Below are 22,291 nucleotides of genomic sequence, written 5' to 3'. Positions count from 1 at the left end.
GGAAGGAAATACCCCCTAGGAACAATGGATTAATGGTGATTACACTATTCTTATAATGGTTCTGACACAGATTGCTTGCCGTGTACCAGGTTCTGTAATATAAATAGAATGTTTTAAGTCATTTAAAGCCCACACTCAATTTATGAGATAGGTGCTATCAATATTCATTTTGCAGGGCTTCCCTGTGGCACCGTGGTTGAGAATCCGCCTGCCAATGCAGGGGACAAGGGTTCGATCCCTGGTCCGGGAAGATCCCACATGCCGCGGAGCAGCTAAGCCCTTGCGCCACAACTACTGAGCCTGTGCTCTAAAGCCCGTGAGCCACAACTACTGAGCCTACGTGCTGCAACTACTGAAGCCTGCGTGCCTAGACCCCATGCTCCACAACGAGAGAAGCCACCGCAATGAGAAGCCCGTGCACCGCAACAAAGAATAGCCCCCGCTCGCTGCAACTAGAGAAAGCCCGCACACAGCAACGAAGACCCAACACAGCCAAAAATAAATAAATAAAATAAATTTATTAAAAAAAAAAGTTAAAAAAATTCATTTTGCAGATGAGGAAACTGAGGAGAGTAAATCGTTTGTATAGCAGCTGGTTGGTTGAGCCAGGTTTTGAACTCAAGCATGTTAGTAATTTATTATTTAAAATAAAGCAATTAAGAGATTGTTCCCTTTGATGAGAGACTTTATGAAGGTTTGACTATAGAGCTGATAGACAGTTATCCATGGGAGCTGGTATTGAGCATGTGGTGTATAGTGTAGTAATTAGGATCACTACTGGAACTAGAATGCCTGGGTTTGTCACTTAGCCAGCTGTGTGCTTTAGTTTCATCATCTATGAAAGGGGAACAAGAATGGAACTGACTTCATAGGGTCTTAGTAAGGAATAGATCAGTTAATATATGCAAAAACTCAGCAGAATGCCTGGTACATGGGAAGTGTTAGGGAAGTATTAGCTGATGCTCTTATTATTACCATTTTTAAAGGGGATTCCCTCTTTCCTTAGGGTTGGTTGGTTGGTTGGTTTGTTATTTTTTTAGAAAAAAAAGTTGCTATGTATTTGGTGTATACCTTCCATATTTCCTGATTTTTTTGTTTTTTTGTTTTGTATTAGTTTGGTGATTTTCACCAGGGTTTTGCTCAGGAGCGTATTGGAATGCAGTTCTTTGAGCCTATGTAGGATTTTTAGTGTTTTTCATTTACTCTTGCTTGCTATAGCTTCTAACAGATAGTTTGAACCACCAGCATGTAACATAGGAAGTCCTCCAGTCTTGAGATGATGCTTGCTGAAATGTTATTCCTCCAGGTGAGCTTCACTAATGACATGGTATTCTTCCGGGTGAGCTTCACTAAACCACGTTAAGTGGGTGAGAGAGGGTGGGGTCAAGGTGAGCTCAAGAATTGTTTTAAGAGTGTGAGCAGCACAGTGGGAGTGGAAGGGCGAGGGGCTCATGGGAAATCCTATCAGTAAACTGAACAACTTTGATTATAATCATCAGCGATGGGCTAGTTGACGCCACATAGAGAGTGAGCCTAAATTGTTGATCGGCATCTCTCACCAAATATGGAGAGAGATGCATGGAAAATCAATTCACTGGTCTTTTTGTTGTCATTTCATTCAACTGTGGATAAATCCAGTGTTTGTAACATCTTGGAATACGTGTAAGCAATAGAGGAAGAGAAAACCACTTTGGGTCAAGAAGAATATAAAAACTAGAATTATAAATTACTTAGAACATAGTAACAAGGAAAACACTACATAGCAAAACCTAGGCCACAAAAGCTGAAACCAGACTTTCATAGCTTTAAATTACTGTCATATTAAATGAAAAAAAAAAAAACTGAAATGAACTGAGCATTACATTTAAGACAATAGAAAGAGAACCAAGAATAAGTCCTGATAAATAAGGAAGAGGGAATTAATGACAAGAACAAAAGTTAGAAGAGGAAAAAAAATGAAGTTGGTACCTAAGAGCTAATTCTGTGAGTGGGGGAGAGATGGGAGGTTGCCCAATAAAGGATAAACATTTAGCTATTATAGCTGGAAAAAAAATGAGAAAAAAATTTTACACCCTTAGACCTAATAGAAGATATTTTGAAGATATACTTCTGGTAATAATTTAAAAAATAACCAACAAAATAGAAATAATCCTAGAAAAATATAAATTTTTCCTCCAGAAGATATAGAAAATCTTGAAAATAATAATCATAGAAAAGATAAAAAAATATGAATTGCTGGGCCTAACTATAGGGAAGTGTTTTCATATTACCATGGAACAGAAAACTCCCTGTTCTAGAACTATATCAAAGCATTGTTCTTAAAATATTAAGATCAACATAACTCTGATAACAAATACTGACCAGAATAATGGGGAAAAAAAAAGAAAGAAAACCATAGGCTAATGTCACTCATAAATGTATGTAAGGACCCAGTAAAATAAAGGAAAAAAGTCTGTTATAACCAAGTAGAATTCAAAAATGTAAGAATAATATGCCATTTCATATTCCTTTAATAGATTTTATCATATTGCTAACTGAAAGGGAAACATATAATTGTTTTGCTAGATAAGGCATTTTATGAAATGGCAACATTCTTGAAAATACTAAATTTGGAATGCAGTATAATTTTCTAATATGCTAAATAATATTTTTCAAAATAATATTTAACTTTATACTTAACAATATAATAATATTCTTAAGTTGAAAGTAAAAAATTACTTTTATTTATGTGGTTCTTGAAACTTGTCAATACAATATAAGAACGAAATGAGCATAAGTATTGGAAAGGAAGAATCATTATTTTTCATGGTTTATATAATATTTGTGTGCAAAACTCAGTTGAATCATGGATTGCCAAACTTAAAAATGCTATGTAAAGAAGATCTTATTTCTAGTTCTAATAATGCAGAGTATCTATGAACAAATCTAACAAGATGTGTAAAACCTTTATGGATAAATTATGGAACATTGAAGGATGTAAAACAATGGCTGCTGAGTAAATGGAGAGCTGTTCATTGTCCATAGATGGGAATGCTTGTTATTATATGCATACCAGTTTTCCCTGAATACATCAATAATTTCAGTGAAAGTCCACTCAAAATCCACGCAGGGTTTTTATGGAACAGTTGATCTTAAAATTCATGTGGGGCTTCCCTGGTGGCGCAGTGGTTGAGAGTCCACCTGCCAATGCAGGGGACACGGGTTTGTGCCCCGGTCTGGGAAGATCCCACATGCCGTGGAGAGGCTGGGCCCGTGAGCCACAGCTACTGAGCCTGCACTCTAGAGCCCGCAAGCCACAACTACTGAGCCTGCGTGCCACAGCTGCTGGGGCCCGCACGCCTAGAGCCTGTGCTCCACAATGATTGAGGCCACTGCAATGAGAGGCCCGCACACCAAAACGAAGAGTGGCCCCTGCTTGCTGCAACTGGAAAAAGCCAATGCGCAGCAACCAAGACCCAACACAGCCAAAAATAAATAAATAAATTTATAAAAAAACAAAACAAACCAAAAAACTGTTGGGCAAGGATAATTAGACCAGTGAACCTGCTATAAGCGAGAAACTTCATATACACTACTAGAAGGAAATTTGTTATATTATAGAGGTGGTCTAAATCAGTATGGAAAGGTGAAAGCAACAGGGCTGGTATGTCCACTTATTTGTTTATACAGGAAAAAGATGAAATTTAATTCCTTACTTCATATTCCCAAATTCATTATAGATAGGCTTAAAGGCGGAAAGCCAATCTTTAAAATTCTTAGAAGAAAATGTAAGCGTTGTTTGGGAGTAGGAAGCAGCCCAAATTATAAAGGAAAAGATTGAGGAATTTTACTCTATTAAAATAAACTTCCATACATGAAAATATACTGCAGTGGAACGACAGGGCTACGAATATGTTTGTAAAGCATGTTTGAAAGACATTACTAGTAGCCTATCTTGCTTTTTCGTCTTTCTTTACTAACTCTACTAATTTTATGCCCATTTAAAAATGGCTGTCTTGGGCTTCCCTGGTGGCGCAGTGGTTGAGAGTCTGCCAGACGATCCAGGGGACGCGGGTTCATGCCCCGGTCTGGGGGGATCCCACATGCCGTGGAGTGGCTGGGCCCGTGAGCCATGGCCGCTGAGCCTGCGGGTCCGGAGCCTGTGCTCCGCAACGGGAGGGGCCGCGGCAGTGGGAGGCCCGCGTACCGCAAAAAAAAAAAAAAAAAGGCTGTCTTCTTTGAGGTCCTTCAAAAGTCATAAGCTGTGAGCAATGAGATGTAAGCTAAGAATTTCTGAGAAAGCTTTGCTTCCTGAATATGGGGTCTGGTTTTTCTCTTTCCTTTTGTCCCCTCCTTCTGCCTGGAATATGGATATAATGTCTAGAGCTGCAGCAGCTGTCTTGCAACGAAGAAGCTGAAGGTACTGGTTAAAGATGGCAGAGCAGGAGGATGAAAGGCCAGTTCCGGGCTTCCCTGGTGGCGCAGTGGTTGAGAGTCCGCCTGCTGTTGCAGGAGACATGGGTTCGTGCCCCGGTCCGGGAGGGTCCCGCGTGCCGCAGAGCAGCTGGGCCCGTGAGCCATGGCCGCTGAGCCTGCGCGTCCGAAGCCTGTGCTCCGCAACAGGAGAGGCCACAGCAGTGAGAGGCCCACGTACCGCAAAAAAAAAAAAAGGCCAGTTCCTTGGTGACGTTCTTGGCTAGGCATGTCAGCCATGAATCACTTACTCCCATACTTGTAGTAATATGAGAAAAATGATCTGTTCTAGCCTGTATCCTATAAGGATTAAAAGCTAGCTTATGTGAACAATTCCTATAAATTAATAAGAAAGACAACCTAATAGAAAAATTGAGGATGACTGGAGGCAATTCACAGAACTGGAAACCAAATGGCCAGTAAGCACTAATAGCTAGGAAATCCAAGTTAAAACAGAGACTTAACCATAACCATAAGTCTAAAAATATCAAGTGGTGGGGAACATGTAGAGAAATTGTTATTATCATTCACTGTTGGTGAGAATATAAATTGGGACAACCATCCTGGGAGAACATTTTGGCAATATCAAGTAAAATTGACAGTATCACACTAGCCCGCATTCCACTAGGTAGGAACCCTAGAGATTCCTGTACCTTTGCACGGAGACATGGAAGAAGCGGTCATTGACATGTTATGACTTAAATATATGAACTACGTGAAGTTACATAGATGAGCACAGATAAATCTGAAAAACTTAGTCTTGAACTAAAAATGCAGGCTATGAATGTGATGATAATATTTATATTAAGTATGAAAGCAGTATTGAAGCTATGTCAGATAATGTCACCACCTAGCTACTGAGAGATGCAAACCTGGGCAGATATTTTCTACTCATCAGTAAAGGTTCTGGAAGCCAAAAATAGATTTTTAAAATCCGACCAGTGTTAGTTCATTGCCTCTTTTATTCCTGACAGGGTCTTCTTTACTGTGGATATGATAAACAGAGCTGCTCCTTGACCAATAATAAGCTAAGCTTTTAAAGCACTTTGCAAAACATTTTCATGTATATTTTCACTTAATTATTCTAATTGCTTTCTGAGATAATAGGCAGGATTTTAATTCTTATTCAAATTAAGTGGCATTAGTTGGACTTAACCTGAGTTTTAGTTTAGTTCTTTTTATCATAGTTTTATATTTTTCCAATACACAATTTAATGTCTAGGTGTACTTAATTTATGCAGCATAAGGAGTGATATTTTAAATATAGCTATAGTGACTGTCTAATTGGAGTGATCTAGTGTTGAGTCTTTTTTTTTTTGTTTTTTTAAGTGAATAATGACTTACTAATTTATTGCGTTTTGGGGGCGGGGGTGAATACAGTTCTCAAACCTTAAATCTTAGTTCTTAAACATTAAACCTTAGTTCTTAAACCTTAGTATGCACAAGAACCATCCAGTAAATTTACAGAAAACAGATTCTCTGACACCTCCCCCGCCTCCAGCCTCAGAGTTCTGCCCTTTCTCTTTCTCTGCATTACTAGATTAGTTTCTTAAGGGCTGTGAGCTTTTCTCATTCATTTTGGTATTCTCCACAGTGCATAAACAGCCTGGTGGTGTATGTGTGTGTTTCCTTACTGAGTGCTTACTAAATGTTTGCCGGATGCATTCAGGAAGAACTTCCCAGAAGTGAATACCTGGACAAAGTTAGTACTGTATTAATATTATAGATGGAGAAGACTAGAAAGACTTTTAATGCTCAAATGTTAGGTGTGTGCTGAAATTGGTTTTCAGTTAACCTGTTAAGCGTTACTTTCAAACACTCTTTTTCTAGGCAAGATCATTTAAAACCATGAGTATAAAATGCCAGGGAAGGGTTTTACTGGAAAAGGTGTAACAAAATAAGAGTAAATGGAGAAAAAGCATGTTATTTTGCACAAGTATAGCAAGCCAGCTTGAAGGTCTTCTTCTGTAACACAAGCTACTGCGAATTGTTCAGCCCATTGGCAGCAACACAGAAAACTGCCCTTTTCACCCTTTCCAGCACACAAATGTGGACAATTCATGGCTGGAACCTATCTTCAAGAGACTGCTGGCTTTATTGAAACCAAATGTGTATAGAGTTTTTTATTTAGACACATGAAGGATCTTCAGTGCTCTTGCCATATAGAAAGTAAACCACACAGAGATACTTAAGAAAACAAAAACACACAAAACACCCTCAACTTACTATGTGTAAAGACAGATGCAGGCTTGCCTGGTGGCGCAGTGGTTGAGAGTCCGCCTGCCGATGCGGGGGACACGGGTTCGTGCCCCGGTCCGGGAAGATCCCACATGCCGCGGAGCGTCTGGGCCTGTGAGCCATGGCCGCTGAGCCTGTGCGTCCGGAGCCTGTGCTCCGCAACGGGAGAGGCCACAACAGTGAGGGGCCTGCGTACTGCAAAAAAAAAAAAAAAAAATACAGATGCAGACATCACCTATTTGGTAGTGAATACACCTCTGTCCTGTGCAGTCTTTACCCCTCTCAGTGTTAGCTGTGCTTTTTAATGTAGTAACTGCACAACAAATACTAATTGAATATAGGTGAAAGCAGGATGAGAACTGACAGAAATTAGTGACCGATTCTACATTTTTCATCTCTTTTGCTGTTTAAAAGAGTCCAATTATATTTTAGGATGAGTTTTCTAGTGGTGTGAGAAATTAAAAAATGTAACAGTAGTAAAGAAATTTTTTAATTGCCCGTTTAGCTCAAATCTGAATTAAACAGTTCGCAGGCTGAACTTTTCTGACATGGGCCAGAAAACCCATGTGTTTGAATAGTGAACTTGAGTGCTTTGACTTCTTATGCCAGGCCTCTGGATAACCTTGGGGCAGCTGTTCTTCTGTTGTTTACTTATTCGAAAGTAAGTCTTGTGAAGATGTAGGCAGTTAACTCAAGGAATGATTCATTTTTCTTTCTTTGGTGATTGTCTTACAGCCTGTTTCATGCTGGTGTTGACTACCTCAGACCCCCCAGGGTAAAGAAATCTCTAAGAAGGAGGCCATTTCTTCCTACTCCTTCAATAGACACTTTCTCAGAAACGTTAACAATTAGATGTACTTTGAAGATGCTGTTAAGCTGATAACAGTAGTGCAGAAATCTCTTTGGTATTCTGTTTTGTGGAAGGAGATGAAAGATGGTCTGGCTTATTACTGGTTAAGGCAAGTAGTGAATGAAAGCATGTTCTCAACTAGTGCTTGTTTTACACCTGCAATTTATCTATTTAAATTGGAAAGATAACCTACAGGGTGTGCCTCCTGTACTTACTAGCTTCAGGCAAGCCAGGTCTCTTTACCTACTAGACAGGTAAGATTTTGCCTTTGAATTTTCAATTTGGATTCCTTGGTTTGCCTTCTAGTTTTCTTCCCAGTATAGTCTGTAGGATTTATTTGCTGGAAAAATTTAGTGTACCTTTGAAAAGGAGTTCTGAACTTGAACATATTTTAAATTACTGTTAATACTGGACTCTGAAAAATATGGCTGTCTTTTATTAAATCAAAGCAATGGGTGTGTGTAATTGAATCGAGTTTCCTTTGCTTATCATTTTTGTCTGTGTGGTTTCTGGACAGTTTCTGACATTGTACCCTTTTGGAGAAGTTACCTTTGCGTCATGATTGGAACTTGTTTGAGGTTGTAAGTCATTCTGGGGAGACAGGAAATGTTCCCTGTAAAATACTGGGCTGATTTTCTTTTTCAGTTTGTGAATTATGAGCTCGGTTCACCAGATTGCATTTTGGCATTTGACTCTCCCAGGGCAGAGTAGTGTCCAGCTTTATTTTGTGAGTAACTGCAGATGCCTTTTTGCCATTTGGGTCAGTTTGTTTGTTTATTTTGGATTTGTTTATTTATAAATGATTTGTGAAATTTTAAGCCAAATGGGATACAAAGGAATTCCTGGTTTTCAAAGGTTCTTCTTTTATTTTGCATTCAAAAGGCAATTTTGCCTTTATTTTTAGAAGTTAAATATGTTACAGCTGTTGAGGAATTTACCACCTCCTGCCCTCACCTCAGCTGAAATAATTGAAGGAGAAAAATATAGATTGATTTTGTATGCCTGAATATTAAGCTGAGACAAACTTCATCTTTGTGGCTTTATGTGATCCTTAAGACTGTAGAAAAATCCTAGATTCAAAGAGAAGATATGAGGTTTTTTTTTTTTAATCAAAAGGCAGATGTACCTACTTTGACTACTTATTTGAAACATGACAAGTTGAGAATAGTGAGAAGCCAAGGCCAATTAAGCTCAGGAAATGGCTTCACATGTTGCCTATTGCATCCTGGTCGATTTGGATAAAACAGAAACAGCTGTGATGCCAAATGCCCTGTAAATTTCAAATGCGGCGTAAAGTGTGGGGTTAGCAGTTCATGAGCTGACTTAATACAGAGCTTTGCCCACAGGTCTTCTGGTGACTTTCAGCTTTCTGCACAAAAAAGCAAGATATTTGGGGCCATTTCATATGGCTAAATGAAAAACGGTGTGTATTTGGCTCCGTTTAAAGCAAGTAGCCTTGAGAGATGGGCCTGCCTAGAAATTGACTACATTTTTGTGGGAGAACGGGTGAAAAGGGCAGTTTCCTGTGTTGCTGCCAAAAGGTCTGAACAATTTGTAGTAGCTTGTGGCTGGAAAACAACTTCTGTGAGGCAAAAACAGCAACTGCAAACTGGTTCTGGGTATGTGTGAGAAAACGCTTTTCTTTCCTACTTGATTGTTGGGCTTTGTAGAAATTTTATATAGTGAATTTTAAAACTCAACTGCTTAAAGTGGTGTTTTGGTTGACTTGGATAAAAACCTGGGGAAATATATTTGGAGGTAGCCCAAGTGGTGCATAGTGCAGTACTTAAAAAAGGGCAGCATTTATACTTTGCTTTTACTGTAACCATGGGCTTGGAGGGTAATCTGTTTTTCTCCTGCCTTAAAAAGTTCAGGTAGGGCTTCCCTGGTGGCGCAGTGGTTGGGAGTCCGCCTGCCGATGCAGGGGGCGCGGGTTCGTGCCCCGGTCCGGGAGAATCCCGTGTGCCGCGGAGCGGCTGGGCCCGTGGGTCATGGCCGCTGGGCCTGCGCGTCCGGAGCCTGTGCTCGGCGGCGGGAGAGGCCCACGTACCGCAAAAAAAAAAAAAAAAAACAAAGAAAAAAAAGTAGGTAAATCTTGGCATCTAAGGTGTGTGTTGTTTTTACAGGAATGGATTTTTTTTACAGGAATGGATTTTTAAAGTTAACTTATTACGCGTGTGTTTTCTTAGTTCACTTGGGCGGCGTGTTCCATTTTGTATTAGAAGTATGTTTATGAAACATATGTGAAACTACTGGCAATTACCACTTGATGGTACTGACAGTGTGCCGGGCTCCATGCTCATGTCCTTATATTGGCCATGTCGTTTACTTCTCTGGAGAGGGAAAAAGCTTAGGGTAAGTATCAGGTAACTAGAAAATGGTTGAAAGGGGCCAGGATTTGGAGTCTGGTCTGTGCGTTACTAATTGTATCAGAATAGTTACTATTTCAGATACTCATTTTGTAGAATTAAAATCTGTTAAAGATTTTTTTTTGGTAGAATGGGCTTGGATATGTGGAATAAAGATAGACTTGGTTTGATTTAGTTTTAATGTTTTCACTAAACTCTTTTTCAGTTGCAGCTTTCACCAGACCCGAGCATCTGTATACTTATTGTTGCCTAAATGCTCCAGACTTTACTTTTTTGGCCTTAATTTTGACCTCCCTCTTCTGTTGGGGATATCTGTTAGCTTTTCGTTAAACTGCAATAGCTGATTAAGGCATCACCCTTTTAATATTTTGCCCTGTTCATGAACATCAGTGTCTTCTTTATTTAGTAAATAGGCTGGTGCTCATAATCTAGCACAGTGATTCTCAACCGGGATGGGGATGGGTAGGTGATTTTTGTTCTGTAGGGAACATTTGGCAATGTCTGGAGACTTTTTTTTTTTTTTTTTTTTTTTTAGGTACGCGGGCCTCTCACTGCTGTGGCCTCTCCCATTGCGGAGCACAGGCTCCGGACGCGCAGGCCCAGCGGCCATGGCTCACGGGCCCAGCCGCTCTGCGGCATGTGGGATCCTCCCGGACTGGGCCCGAACCCACGTCCCCTGCATCGGCAGGTGGACTCCCAACCACTGTGCTACCAGGGTAGCCCTGGAGACATTTTTGATTGCCATGACTTGATGCACTACTAGCATCTCTGTGTAGAGGCCAGGAATGCTGCTAAACATCCTACGATGCACAGGACAGCTCTTCAGACAACGAAGAATTATCTGGCCAAAATGTCAAGAGTGCAGAGGTTGAAATACCCTGACCTAGCTAACGTAGGGCACAGACCAAATCTTATTAGAAACTGTTTCTGTGAGATTTATTTTTAAAAATTTATTTAATTAATTTATTTATTTTTGGCTGTGTTGGGTCTTCTTTGCTGTGCATGGGCTTCTTATTGCGGTAGCTTCTCTTGTTGCAGAGCACGAGTTTCAGTAGTTGTGGCTCGCGGGGTCTAGAGTGCAGGCTGAGTAGCTGTGGCGCCTGGGCTTAGTTGCTCCGCGGCATGTGGGATCTTCCCGGACCAGGGCTCGAACCGCGTTCCCTGCATTGGCAGGTGGCTTCTTAACCACTGTGCACCCAGGGAAGTCCTGTGAAATTTTTTTTAAATAAAAAAACAACTCTGTTAATTTGGCAAGTTTTTATTCTCTTTTCTAGAGGTGGCGGAAGAGGCTATCCATCTGTCTGCTCACCTAGCCCTAAGCCAAATGACACAAGTTGACCTTGTGCTGGATTCTGTCTTCTAGCTGCTCCTTATCTTCATCCCCTATGCTGACCTAGACGAGGTCACACCGTCAACTATTATCTGCCATTATCTTAGCCAGGATTAGTTGACTACCTATTAAGAATGGTACATGAAATACCTTAGCTTGGGGTGGGAGAAAAGCAAAAGAATGGAAGGAATACCCACCAAAGTTTTGACTGGAATGAAGATCGTAGTGTGCCTCTCACCGTTATATTGAGTTCAGAGGTTACAATTGTGAGTGATCTTCATAGGCCCACACATACCTACAGTGCCAACTGTTGACTAGCTTTTGTAAACTGAAAACAAATAGAATGGATGAATGGAATTTTCAGATAATCTGAAAAAGAAGAAATCTCTAGGTCCAGTAGCTATTGCATAGCTGTCATATTGGTAGGGAAATTGACTGACTTTTGCATTTTGTCTTGTGAATTCTTGGGCCTAACCTTTGTGATTTTGATTAAATGTAACAAGTTGCAAGGAGCAACCTGTACCGTATCTTGATGTCTTTGCAAGTACTTGGGATGCTGTACCTCCTTTCTTTGCATCTTCATCCTTCAGAGATGGATTTCACCATCATTCTCTGCTCGTCTGCTTTTTTGCAGGTTGCTTTAAGTAGGTATTTCTCAGAGTGAATTGTAATCATTGGCTTCCTCTCCTGCGGCCCTTACTAGGTTATGTGTCCCAGCACAGTGCTCGGTATATAGTGGCCATTCCCCACACATGGAGTGGATGAATGGAGGAGGAGGGGGAGGGAGGAGGAAGAAACACCTTAGGAATCTTAAAACTCAGTAACAGAAGACAGTTGGTAGAGCTTTGGAAACTCAGGGGCTGGGAAAGGAGCCTAAGTAAGTGAAGGGTGGGAATTGTTATGTTAACATGACCTTATTGGTGTTGCTTGTGCTGTGCACATTTTTTTTTTTTTTTTTAAATGTTAGCAGTCTGGGTGACTGAGGCGGGAAGGTTAGCCCGTGGCCTCGGCCATATCTGCAGGTCTAAGTGGTGTTCATGTCTTTGACCTGAGGTTCCTCTAAGCTAAATTACCCTCTTGCTCTGAAGGGCATATAGCCTTTGCATGTTCTCAAATCTGCCTATTTTCTGGCATATGTGATTTCAGTCTAGATTTCTCAACTGAGTAGTCAGGTCGTGTACGGCCCCCCTCCAGCAAGAACTGAGATAGGTAGGTAGGTAGATAGATAGATAGATATTGGCTGCGTTGGGTCTTCATTGCTGTGTGCGGGCTTTCTCTAGTTGCGGTGAGCAAGGGCTACTCTTCGTTACAGTGCACGGGCTTCTCATTGCAGTGGCTTCTCTTGGCGTGGATCACGGGCTCTAGGTGCGTGGGTTTCAGTAGTTACGGCACACGGGTTCAGTAGTTGTGGCTCGTGGGCTCTAGAGCGCAGGCTCAGTAGTTGTGGCGCACGGGCTTAGTTGCTCCGCGGCACGTGGGATCTTCCCGGAGCAGGGATCGAACCTGTGTCCCCTGCATTGGCAGGCAGATTCTTAACCACTGTGCCACCAGGGAAGTCGCAGGAACTGAGTTTTAAAGTGATAGAAATAACCCTTGAAACCCTGCAGTGATTTCCCTGTGGCAGCTCTCTTACAGCACATTGAGTTCTGGTCTTGACCTTTTATTGCCTCCTTGGGCAAATTTGCTTCCTTAGCTTTCACTTCTCCTGGCCCTTGAATTTCAAGAGACACAGCTTTATTTTACTCTGGGGTTTATTATGTGCCTGAGTGCCACTGTTAGTGGCCTGGGTTAGAATAAACAGCAACTCTGTAATGCACCTGTTTTGTCTTTCTGTTGAATTACATAAAAACATTTATTAGACATTTTGATTCAAAATAGAGATAATTATGGGAAAAGCTGTTTCTTTCAGCAAAAGGCCCACTAGCCAGGCACCAGTGCTTATCGCTGTGGCCACGCCGTTGGACTTGTCCCTTGCAAATTGAACATGCCTGATTGCACAGGTGTTTGCATGGCTGAACAAATTATATTTGGACAATGAACTGTTATGCCTGACAGTGATTAGAGAGGCAGGGCAGAGTTGTACATGGACTACTTTGGTAAGAGAATTGAGGAGAGAATATTACCAAACATTTTTGTAAGATAAGAGAAAACCAAGACTTATTCTTTTCTTCTCTAATGGTTAAATGCCCTTAAACTTGTTAATATTGGAAGTCAGCCTTGTACTGGGCAGATTTTTTAAGAAAAAGAATGGCTAGTAACTTTTTAATTTCTTATAACATTGACTTTGTTGAACACTCTTTGGTTTTCCTTATTGGAGGACAGCTGTAGTAAGATTGTGGCTGAGATCATAGGAAGATCCAATATCCAGTGTCATATATTTTTTGTCTGTCATTTTTTTGGCTTTATGTGTAAGTGTGAAATCTATGTCCAGGTGAGTGGCGGTGTGGGTTGACTAGGAAACTGTCGTAGGATGTATCTGGAGATCTCTAAGAGTCCTGTTAAAGTTCGTGGCCGTGAATTTGAATGGAGAAAAGTTATCATCATCACGTGTTTTTTGTTTGGCGGCATGGGTGCAAGGCTGAAGTAGGGCCAGAGTCAGGTGGAGCCACAGAGCACACAGATGTGCTGGAGGACAGCAGGGCTGGGCGCTGAGGGTCTGGTGGTGGCCCGTGGAATCCAAGCTGCGGAAGGAGGGTAGTGAAGACAGGGCAGCGGGAAGGTGGTGGAGGCACAGGCTGCTCAGGGCCAAAGTAGTTGGGGGTGGTGGTTCAGGAAGCAGGGCGGAAGGGGATCAGAGGTTGGGACGAACGAAAGTGAGATAATGGTAGAATCATATATAGGTCTGGGGCAGGATTTTCCAAGAAATCATTTTAGAAGGTCATGGCTGGCATTTAGAAAATGAATAAACAACATGAGAGTTGGGGCCTTATCTAGCCTACACAGAATTTTACCTGAAGTGAAAAAAGAAGGCTTCCCCTTTGGGAGAAGCTTTCCATCAGCAGTTATCGTACCTTGGATCCACCTCCCTGGCTGGAGCGGAGCTCTGCCACTGCAGGAATCTTCCCCTGGGGAGAAGAAAGAGAAAGGGGAGTGGAAGGAAAGAAGTGCCCCTTTTCCGCTGAGGCAGCCCGCTGGCAGGGAGAAGGCTCACTGCGGAGAGGGGCTGGGCTGGATTTGGCACAGACTGCCTAGGCTTAGGCCTGATCAGAGCGACCATTTGAAAACTGTTTCCATTAAAACTGGGTGTGTTTACTGTGTATTTGTGAACTGGGTTGGGATGTAAATGTTTTACTCTGGGTCACAAAAAAATTGAAAGCTAGTGTTTGGGAAGCGTGGGAATGGGTAACTGAGGGTGCGGAGGGCAGGATCATGGGGTTCACTTTTAAAGTAGGGACCAACGTGCACGCATGTGCGCACACGCACACACACACACCCACCCTCTGCTCTTCTGCCCTGTGCCTTAGAGAAAGGAGTAGGTAGGAGTACGGGTAATAAAAACGATTTCGATTTGGAATGCATTCTAGGTTTGGGATTCAGCCCGCCTCTCCCCTAGTAGAGACTACACGTGGTCGGGTGGTAGAGAAAAGTATGACCCAGGTATCGATTGACCTTCTGGCTCAGCACTGGGTCTGTGGAGCTTCCCTGTCAGACTGAGGGAAATAGATTGGAAAAAAGTCGGCGTGTGGGTCATCGCCAAGATCCTGTAATTCTGGAAAAGCTGCGGGGTGAGGAGAGGGGGATTTTGATGTGCTCTGGGTCATAGGGTGTGTACGGCCCCGGGCGTCCCCGGGAGTCCCGACCAGCAGGACAAATCCTTGTGAGTCCGAGGAGGAACCTGTGGGGGTTGAAAAAAGGGGGAAGGGCAGGAGACGCGAAAGAATGGAGGCAAGACAAAATCCTGATCAAGCCTCAAACTTTTATTGCTGCGGTAGCTGTATTTATACACTGCAGAGAAAGCGGGGCGGGATTCAGAATGAGGGAAGTACTTGGCTAATCATCATTGGTGCTGCGTGCGCGGGCTTTCATTTTAGGCGCGAACTTCTATCTCATAAATCAGGAAGAGAAGCAGGGTGTCGGCCATCTTCTAATGGCGAAAACTTCTTGGCTCCCAACAATAGGGAGAGAGCGTTCTGCAACTTAGAGTTACGGTGACCACATAACACGTAATCAGCCGTAGAAAATTGAAAATTAATTTTTAGAGGGTTGTGAGGGGACAAAACTCAGTAAAAGCAGACAGTTGTGGGAATTGTGAGATAGAAGTTCCGGCTTCTTTCTCCTTCTGCTGTCTTGATGATTTTTAAAAAAACATTAGCATCCCAGTGTGATCTTGGCTTTGCCTTTAGAAACGTGAAGCAGACAAACACATCTGGATGTTCCTGGTCCATCTCCCATTGCTGTGAGTAGTAAAATCTTGACAGTAAATTGTAAGGCCTTGTGTGGCTTTCTAGACTGAACTCTGGGAGGTGGAGAGTTTCGTTTCCCTTCGTATTGGACCATGTTGGTCAGGCGTTGGCAGTGGGAAGCAGGTGGCCGCAGTTCCGTGGCTCTTAAAAAAGGGATCAGGGCACTGTGGAGTGGGGAGTTAGGTGGTTTGGGCAGAGGCCCAGTTTCCCGCGGATCTTTATTCCCAGTTTCTAAGAGTTGCCATGCCAGCCCCTGGTCAGGTACCCGATCTCTGGGTGGGCTCCTGGCTGGAGCAGTGGTGGGATCAGGATTCTTCATCGGGCTGTCTAGTGTGAATGAAGGAGGGCAGAAAGGGTCATCCCTCACTCATTCTTCTGGGGAGCAAATGTATTTTAGTTGAAACTCCTTATGTGTGTTTTCCTTAGAAGTGTTAAAATTTGCAGTTAAGTTTTCAAGTACTTTCAGGTGTGTTATAGATTAATTGGACCTTCTTAAGCAGGCTTGGGGAGTTAATATTCCCTTTAATGACTGTTTCTGCCGGGGAAAGATAATAATAGCTAACATTTACTTAGAGTTTACTTTATGTCAGAAACCGTCATTCTATATTATCTTATCTGTACAGATAGCCAGGAATTAGATTTTCTTAGCTTCATTTTACAGAATAAGGATTGAGGCTCTCATCTCCAGCTTCACTTTTGTCATCCTCATCTCATTCCCCCAGTGTGCTCACTCTGTCCCCAACCAAGTCCTCACTTCATCTTGGGTTGGCGTGCATGTATGGTTTTTTTCCCCCCAATGCAATGACTCAAAATCTGGCCGATCATGAGTCAGGGATTGCCTATAGACAGGCATGCAGAATTAGTCCTTCTCAGGCCTGCTGGATGTTGAAGAACGGTTTAGAGCTGCTCAAGTTTGACTTTCAAGGATGGTGCTGATTGTATCTGCTGTGCTCTACGAAATGTTTAAAGCTAAAAAGTTGTAAATGCTGGATTCCTAAGCAGGGTACAGTCAAGTGTGACTGTGAGGTTTCTTGGGCCAGGAAAGACTGTGTTTTATGTTAAATAGCATTGGGTGGCCTAAGCTGCATTCCAGAGACAGTTCAGAGCCATGGCTGGTAATGACATCACCTCCACAGGTGCCAAATCATTCTTTTTTTTTTTTTTTCCAATATAGGCTGCCCATGCCTTTTTTTTTCTTTTCTTTTTTTTTTAAAAGGACGTTTAAGTACTGCTGTGAGGTTTTGTTGCAAAATAAGTATGAAATCCAATTCTGGGTGTGTGTGTGGAAGTAGGGAGATGAAAATACAGTGCTTTGGGAAAACCACGCACTTCCAGAAATTCCAGTTTTAGGTTACTCGCGTTCAGTCACTCCCAAGAGATTTTTACGGGGAAGGGTAGGGACAGAGGAGGGGATTCAGACTAGATGAGAAAAGTAGTTGTGGAAAAACAAAGTTGAGGGGCTTTCCCCCTCTACTTTCCCCCTAATCCAAGACGGACCTGTCATGTTTCCAAGAGAACTCTGATTTCCAGTGTATTTTGTAGAGGCTGAAGAGCTCTGATTCCAAATGTCAAGCTTGGATTCAAGGGATTGAATCTTTTTCACGATAAATGTATGTGTTTGTTGAATAGAACTTGGAATACAGAGAAACAAATAATAAAAGCCAGCCTCATTCCTATTTTCAGACATAATCACTTAATATTATATTGTTTTTATTATTTATAACCGTACATTCAGTGGTTTAAATACTTCAGTAAATGCACATTTGTATACATTTCACAAAGTAGGGCTCATACTATATGTTTGGTTTTGCCATGCCAAGTAGTTTTTTTAGAATGTAGAACTTTAGAACTATGAGGTACTTTAAGAGGTAATGAATCCTCCCTGTCTTTATTTTATAGATGAGAAAATTTAGTAAAATGAAGTTAAATGACTTGCTCTTAATTCCCATGACTTTCAGAGCTGGAATCAGAACTGGTTCCACCTAGCCCAGTATACTTGTAACTATCCCATTCTGCCTATTTTACTGGTGAAAATTTGTGAAGTATTATCCTCTAGGATAAATTAGATAGCATGGCCCCAGAGAATTTATTTAATCCATCTCATATAACTTTGAGTCTGAAAAAAAGTGAAACATTGAGACTACACAAACACACCTGTGTACTTAAATTAATTTGCCCCAAGTGATTTGGAGAAGTTTAGAAACCATTATGAGATGGCTGGATTGCTGCTCTTTTAGGATTATTTGATGTGAACCTGAAAGGAGTGAAGCTGAAAAATGTATGTTTTACACTAAGCATAAGTGTCTCTGAAGTGTTTCTTTTCTGCCATGTTCAAACAATAAATGTCTTCAAACTTTTTAGTGGTTTTGCCAAACTGTTAGTTATCATCTCCTATGCCAGATTTCTTCTACTCTGGAATTATATTTGCCTTATTTTGCTGAATTCCTGTAGTTCTTAGCTGTATAATTCCTTTGGCAATTTCTCACACAAGTCTTAACGGCATTTCTTCAACTGTTATCTTGAAATGTGGGCACATTATGAATGTTAACTTTCCACGGGGTTGTGTGAATGAGCAGTCTGGACTCTCAGCTCCTCAAGGACAAGGATGTTGTCTTGTTACTTTCCTTCTTTCCTTCTACCTCTCTCCCCTCTGCTTTGTCTCATCTCCATAGTACTAGCAGAGCACCTTGTAGGCTCACCCTATTATTACTAAAACTTGGTAAAAGAGTTCTGAACGCAGTTAAGGCAAATTAGGGAACATGGCCTCCTCTCTCCTCTCTGTGAGTTGATAGTCCTGCGGGTAATGCGGATTTCAGGAATATCTCTGCAGAAAAAGCAAGTCTAGCATGATTTGCACATTGCCTTGGTCAGTGGGTATTTAGATGTCCTTTTTAAGGCAGTTGTTATGGATTCAGACAATATACTGGCACACACAGCCTCAGACTCACCGTCACCTCTGTTTGACCTTAGTTAATCTAGAAGAAACCATATAAAACAGCTGACGGGAGGGCTCCTGGAGGGCTGTCTGAAAAGTAGGTGATGGAGAATCCTGTTTTTGTTTTTCTTGGAAAAATTTCTCTACAAGAAGTCTTCAGCGTATTAAATTCTGCATCTTGAAGACTTATGATTTTGTACATTTCTTGACTTTTTGTATTGAGAGAATTGAAGGTGGGACGAGGGGAATGAAGAAACTTAGTGTTGAAAATCTCAGGAGTAGGGAGTGGGGAAGAAAGGAAATAATTGCTGGGATATATTTGTAGTTGGGGGAAGAAGGAAAGGGAGTAAGAATGGAAAGAGATCGAGAAATAAGGATGAATAGCCAAATATTAGGGTGGGGACAAAATCTGAATGTCATTTGGCAAAGTTGATTATACTTTTGGTTTTTTTCCAGAGGTTTTTCAAATGATTGGGGTGGGTGGGGAAATTCACTAGAGATGACAGCTTAAGTGTTGGAGGAATATAATGGAAATAGTCTGAGTGACTAAAGTAGGAAGAAACAGAATTAAGAAAAGTCTGTTTCTTTCTTTTTTTTCTGGCAGTGCTCTGCGTTTCTTATGATGCTGTGCTTAATTTGTTCCAAAAAGTTTGTTCAGTGTAGTGTGAAGAATCTCCTTTTTGATCAACCCCTTTTTTTCCTGCCTCTAAGCTGCTTGCCTTAGAATAGGTGTGGAGGCCTCCCCATCACCCAACTTGCTCACTGTGGAGAAGTGTTAGGACATAGAACGTGGGATGCAAAAGGAGACCAATTCTAGGAGCTGGCAGCACCCACGTCACTCAGGGACCAAGTACACTTGTATGATGTGTGTGCGCACACAAGTGTGTTCTTTTCCCTTAAAGAAGTTTCGTGTTGCTAGAGTGTGATCTTATTTGTCTTGCGAAGTCTTTTTAAATTCATTATATTTAAGTAATAATGGCTCTGCATACTTTCCAGCTGTTTGGAGTTATTTTCCACCTGTTTCTGTTTGGTTCAGTGAAAAGAGGAAAATAATTTGGGAATTAATTTTACAATTGGAAAAGGAGCACTACCTCCTAAAGATACTTATGTTTACCAGTGGGTTCTAGTATCAGTCGTATTATTTCCTGACCTGGGGCTGGGCCGCTTCTGACATAAGCGTTAGGAACTGAATTGTGTCAGCACTGCTACTTAAGGCGTTTATCTTAATCCAGGCGTCCTTGGATCGTGCCAGCGAGCAAGGTGGGAGCAAGGTGGTAGCAGTGATCGCAGAGCTGGGCTTCACGTGTGAGTTCCGAGGAGTTCGGGTGGTTACCCAGTGAATCCATTCCTGGTAAATGTGAGTCGGTGTTTTTCTTTAGATGCTCTGTTTTGACCACATGAGAGGCAGTGGTATTTAAGTTATTTACAGTGTCATTCTCCTAAGACGGAATGAATATCCCTGAATTCTATCTCACAAGGCCCTGTTATGCAGCAAAGGTAGGTAAAGGATGACTACCAGTGAGGTACCAGCCGCAGAGCTGGTTGAGACACGGTCCAGATTTTGGTATTTGGGTTGGTTGGCTTTTCTGGAAGATAAACTTATATTGTGTTTATATAGGTATATCCTAAAAGTTCTTTGTGACTGTTACACAATATATTTAAGTGTTCTAGAAGAATAAAATAGTGTGTTTCTTGTCTTATGGCTTCGGTCTGATAGGCACGGCTGCTGCTTTCTTGCGCGGGTACCTCTTCGCTTTTTCCTTGTTCCTGCTTTCCGCCCTCATTTTCTGTGCCACCTTGAGCGGTGAAAGGAAGATCTTGCACACTTCCATCTGATAAATGCTTTGCATGAAGGAGAGATTATGACAGTGCTTGTAGTTTAAAAAAAAAAAAGGTAGCCACTAGTCTACATTTTTTTTTTTTTTTTTTACTGTTTTTAAGCCTGAGGTGCATTGGGAAAGGAAAAACCAAGAGGAAAGCATGTTTTGGGAAAATGAGCTGCATTTGAGAAAATGCTGAGGGGCAAATTCATTCAGAAACGTGAGCTCATCACCTGGTTGATGTAATAAGTTCATGCAAATGAGAAATACCTGGCCAGGAGGTTAGGTTGCTGCCTTTTCTTACAATATTCTTTAAAAAAAAAAAAAAAAAATCCCTCAGTCACTTAGCTCAGTTTAGAATTTCTTAGATTCTTTGGTGTTTGTTATACAAAGGATTGGCTACATTATTTTTTCAGGCACCTCCCAGACCTAAACTTACATGATGATTCAGGAGGACTGTATATCCCAAAACATATTATCATAGGACTTATTTCAGAGCCATTTCTATTTTCTTCTTGCTTCTCTTAGAATTCAGTACCTTTTTGAAGATAACAACCTTTTAGGTCAGTCTTAACCCCTGAGAACCAATCATGCAGGTGAAGATAGTAAGTCCTACACTCCTCACATTTTCCTCGTATGAATCTTAAAAGATGGCATGAGATTTCTCATTATAAATGTGCCAAAATAGTGTTTATTCCATCAGAGTGTCGTTTAGTTTAATATTAGGCTTACTTTATTCAATCATTAAGGTGATTATCTTGGATAAGAGAAAAATAAGATGATGATGCCTGGAATTGTTTGGAAAAATAGGTGCCCTCGGTTTCTGTTTTTAGAGGTGTTTTCTTATGCCCTCATTTTTTTCTACCCAAATGGACTAAGCATAACTTTGTACAAAGTGGTGTGTGTTTTGCTCTGGGGGATACAGAGATGATGAGTAAGACAGACTTGTTAAGTATGGTGGGTAAGATGTGGGCATAGGGCCAGTACTGTAGAAAAGTGCTGAGCTCTGGAAGCGGGGAAGGGAGTGCTGTGGGCATCTGGAGGAGGGAAGGATGGCAGGGAAGTCTTTGGCAAGGCCATAGCCTGGTAACTGGATTTTGCCCGATGGTGGTGGTGATGGGCATGCTTCTCAGTTTGCTCACTTCTCAGAAGAGTCTGGAGGAGTGAGCCTGGAGTCTCTTGGCTTTTCCCTCCTCAACAATAGAAATCATCATGGATAGTATCAGGGCCTGCATGTCAGGTGGAAGACTTTGGGTTTTTTTCCTGTAGTTACTGAGGTTTTCCAAACAGGTGAATTATGTGATCAGAACTGGAGTTTAGGAAGATGAGGTGGGTAGCCCTGTTCAAAGTAGGGCTAACAAATTTATGACAAACTATTAGTTATGAGAAGAAATTTACCTGTTGGTAGTTTATTTATTGGTTTTACTTACTTTAATCAGAGTCTACTGTTTGTAATTATAACTGCGTTTTTTCCCTACAATACAAAAATCATCAAACTGTTTTTTAGGGCATTCTCCACTGAAGGTAACTAAGTACATACACTTTAGGTAAACGTGAGGAACCTTCTCCACCAAATATATTTAGATATTTATTTTGTAATTAATCCTGGCTCTTGGCATTCTCTTGCTGATTTATTTTTCTGAAGGCATTTCTTAAGCCCTTCTCATAACAGTGTTTTGAAGACATTGCTTGATGGAGTGGGTGTATCCCGATTTCCTCTCTACCTCCAATTTATTAAGCATTTAGTTCCATTTCAGTATGCTACTTTAGGACATTTCTTGTCCCATTTTTGACAGTAGTTTGTCTTTAATCCTTGTGAACATTATTTGATGTTGTTAGTCTTGAAATTCAAAGTAAGGTGTCTTGGAAAGAAAGTCAGAATTTCATAGCTAAT

General features: G+C 41.4%; 1 protein-coding gene across 18 annotated transcripts in view; it reads left to right on the top strand.

Annotated features, from left to right (window-relative positions):
* EPB41L2 (erythrocyte membrane protein band 4.1 like 2) overlaps positions 1–22,291 on the top strand; it is a 215,324-nt gene that overhangs the window by 40,579 nt on the left and 152,454 nt on the right. For 3 of the 18 annotated variants that reach the window (XM_079938890.1, XM_079938891.1, XM_079938883.1), the window contains exons 1-2: positions 8,982–9,159; positions 19,810–19,934. The exons of 4 other annotated variants lie outside the window; for them this stretch is intronic. The gene's annotated coding sequence lies outside the window, so the exon portion shown is untranslated. 11 more of the 18 variants (XM_079938895.1, XM_079938893.1, XM_079938894.1 and 8 more) reach the window with 8 other exon arrangements.

This window comes from Stenella coeruleoalba (assembly GCF_951394435.1).
Source record: "Stenella coeruleoalba genome assembly, chromosome: 12".
In the NCBI taxonomy this organism is placed as follows: Eukaryota; Metazoa; Chordata; class Mammalia; order Artiodactyla; family Delphinidae; genus Stenella; species Stenella coeruleoalba.
The sequence above is the reverse complement of the archived record's forward strand: the minus strand, read 5'-3'. Positions and strand labels throughout refer to the sequence as shown.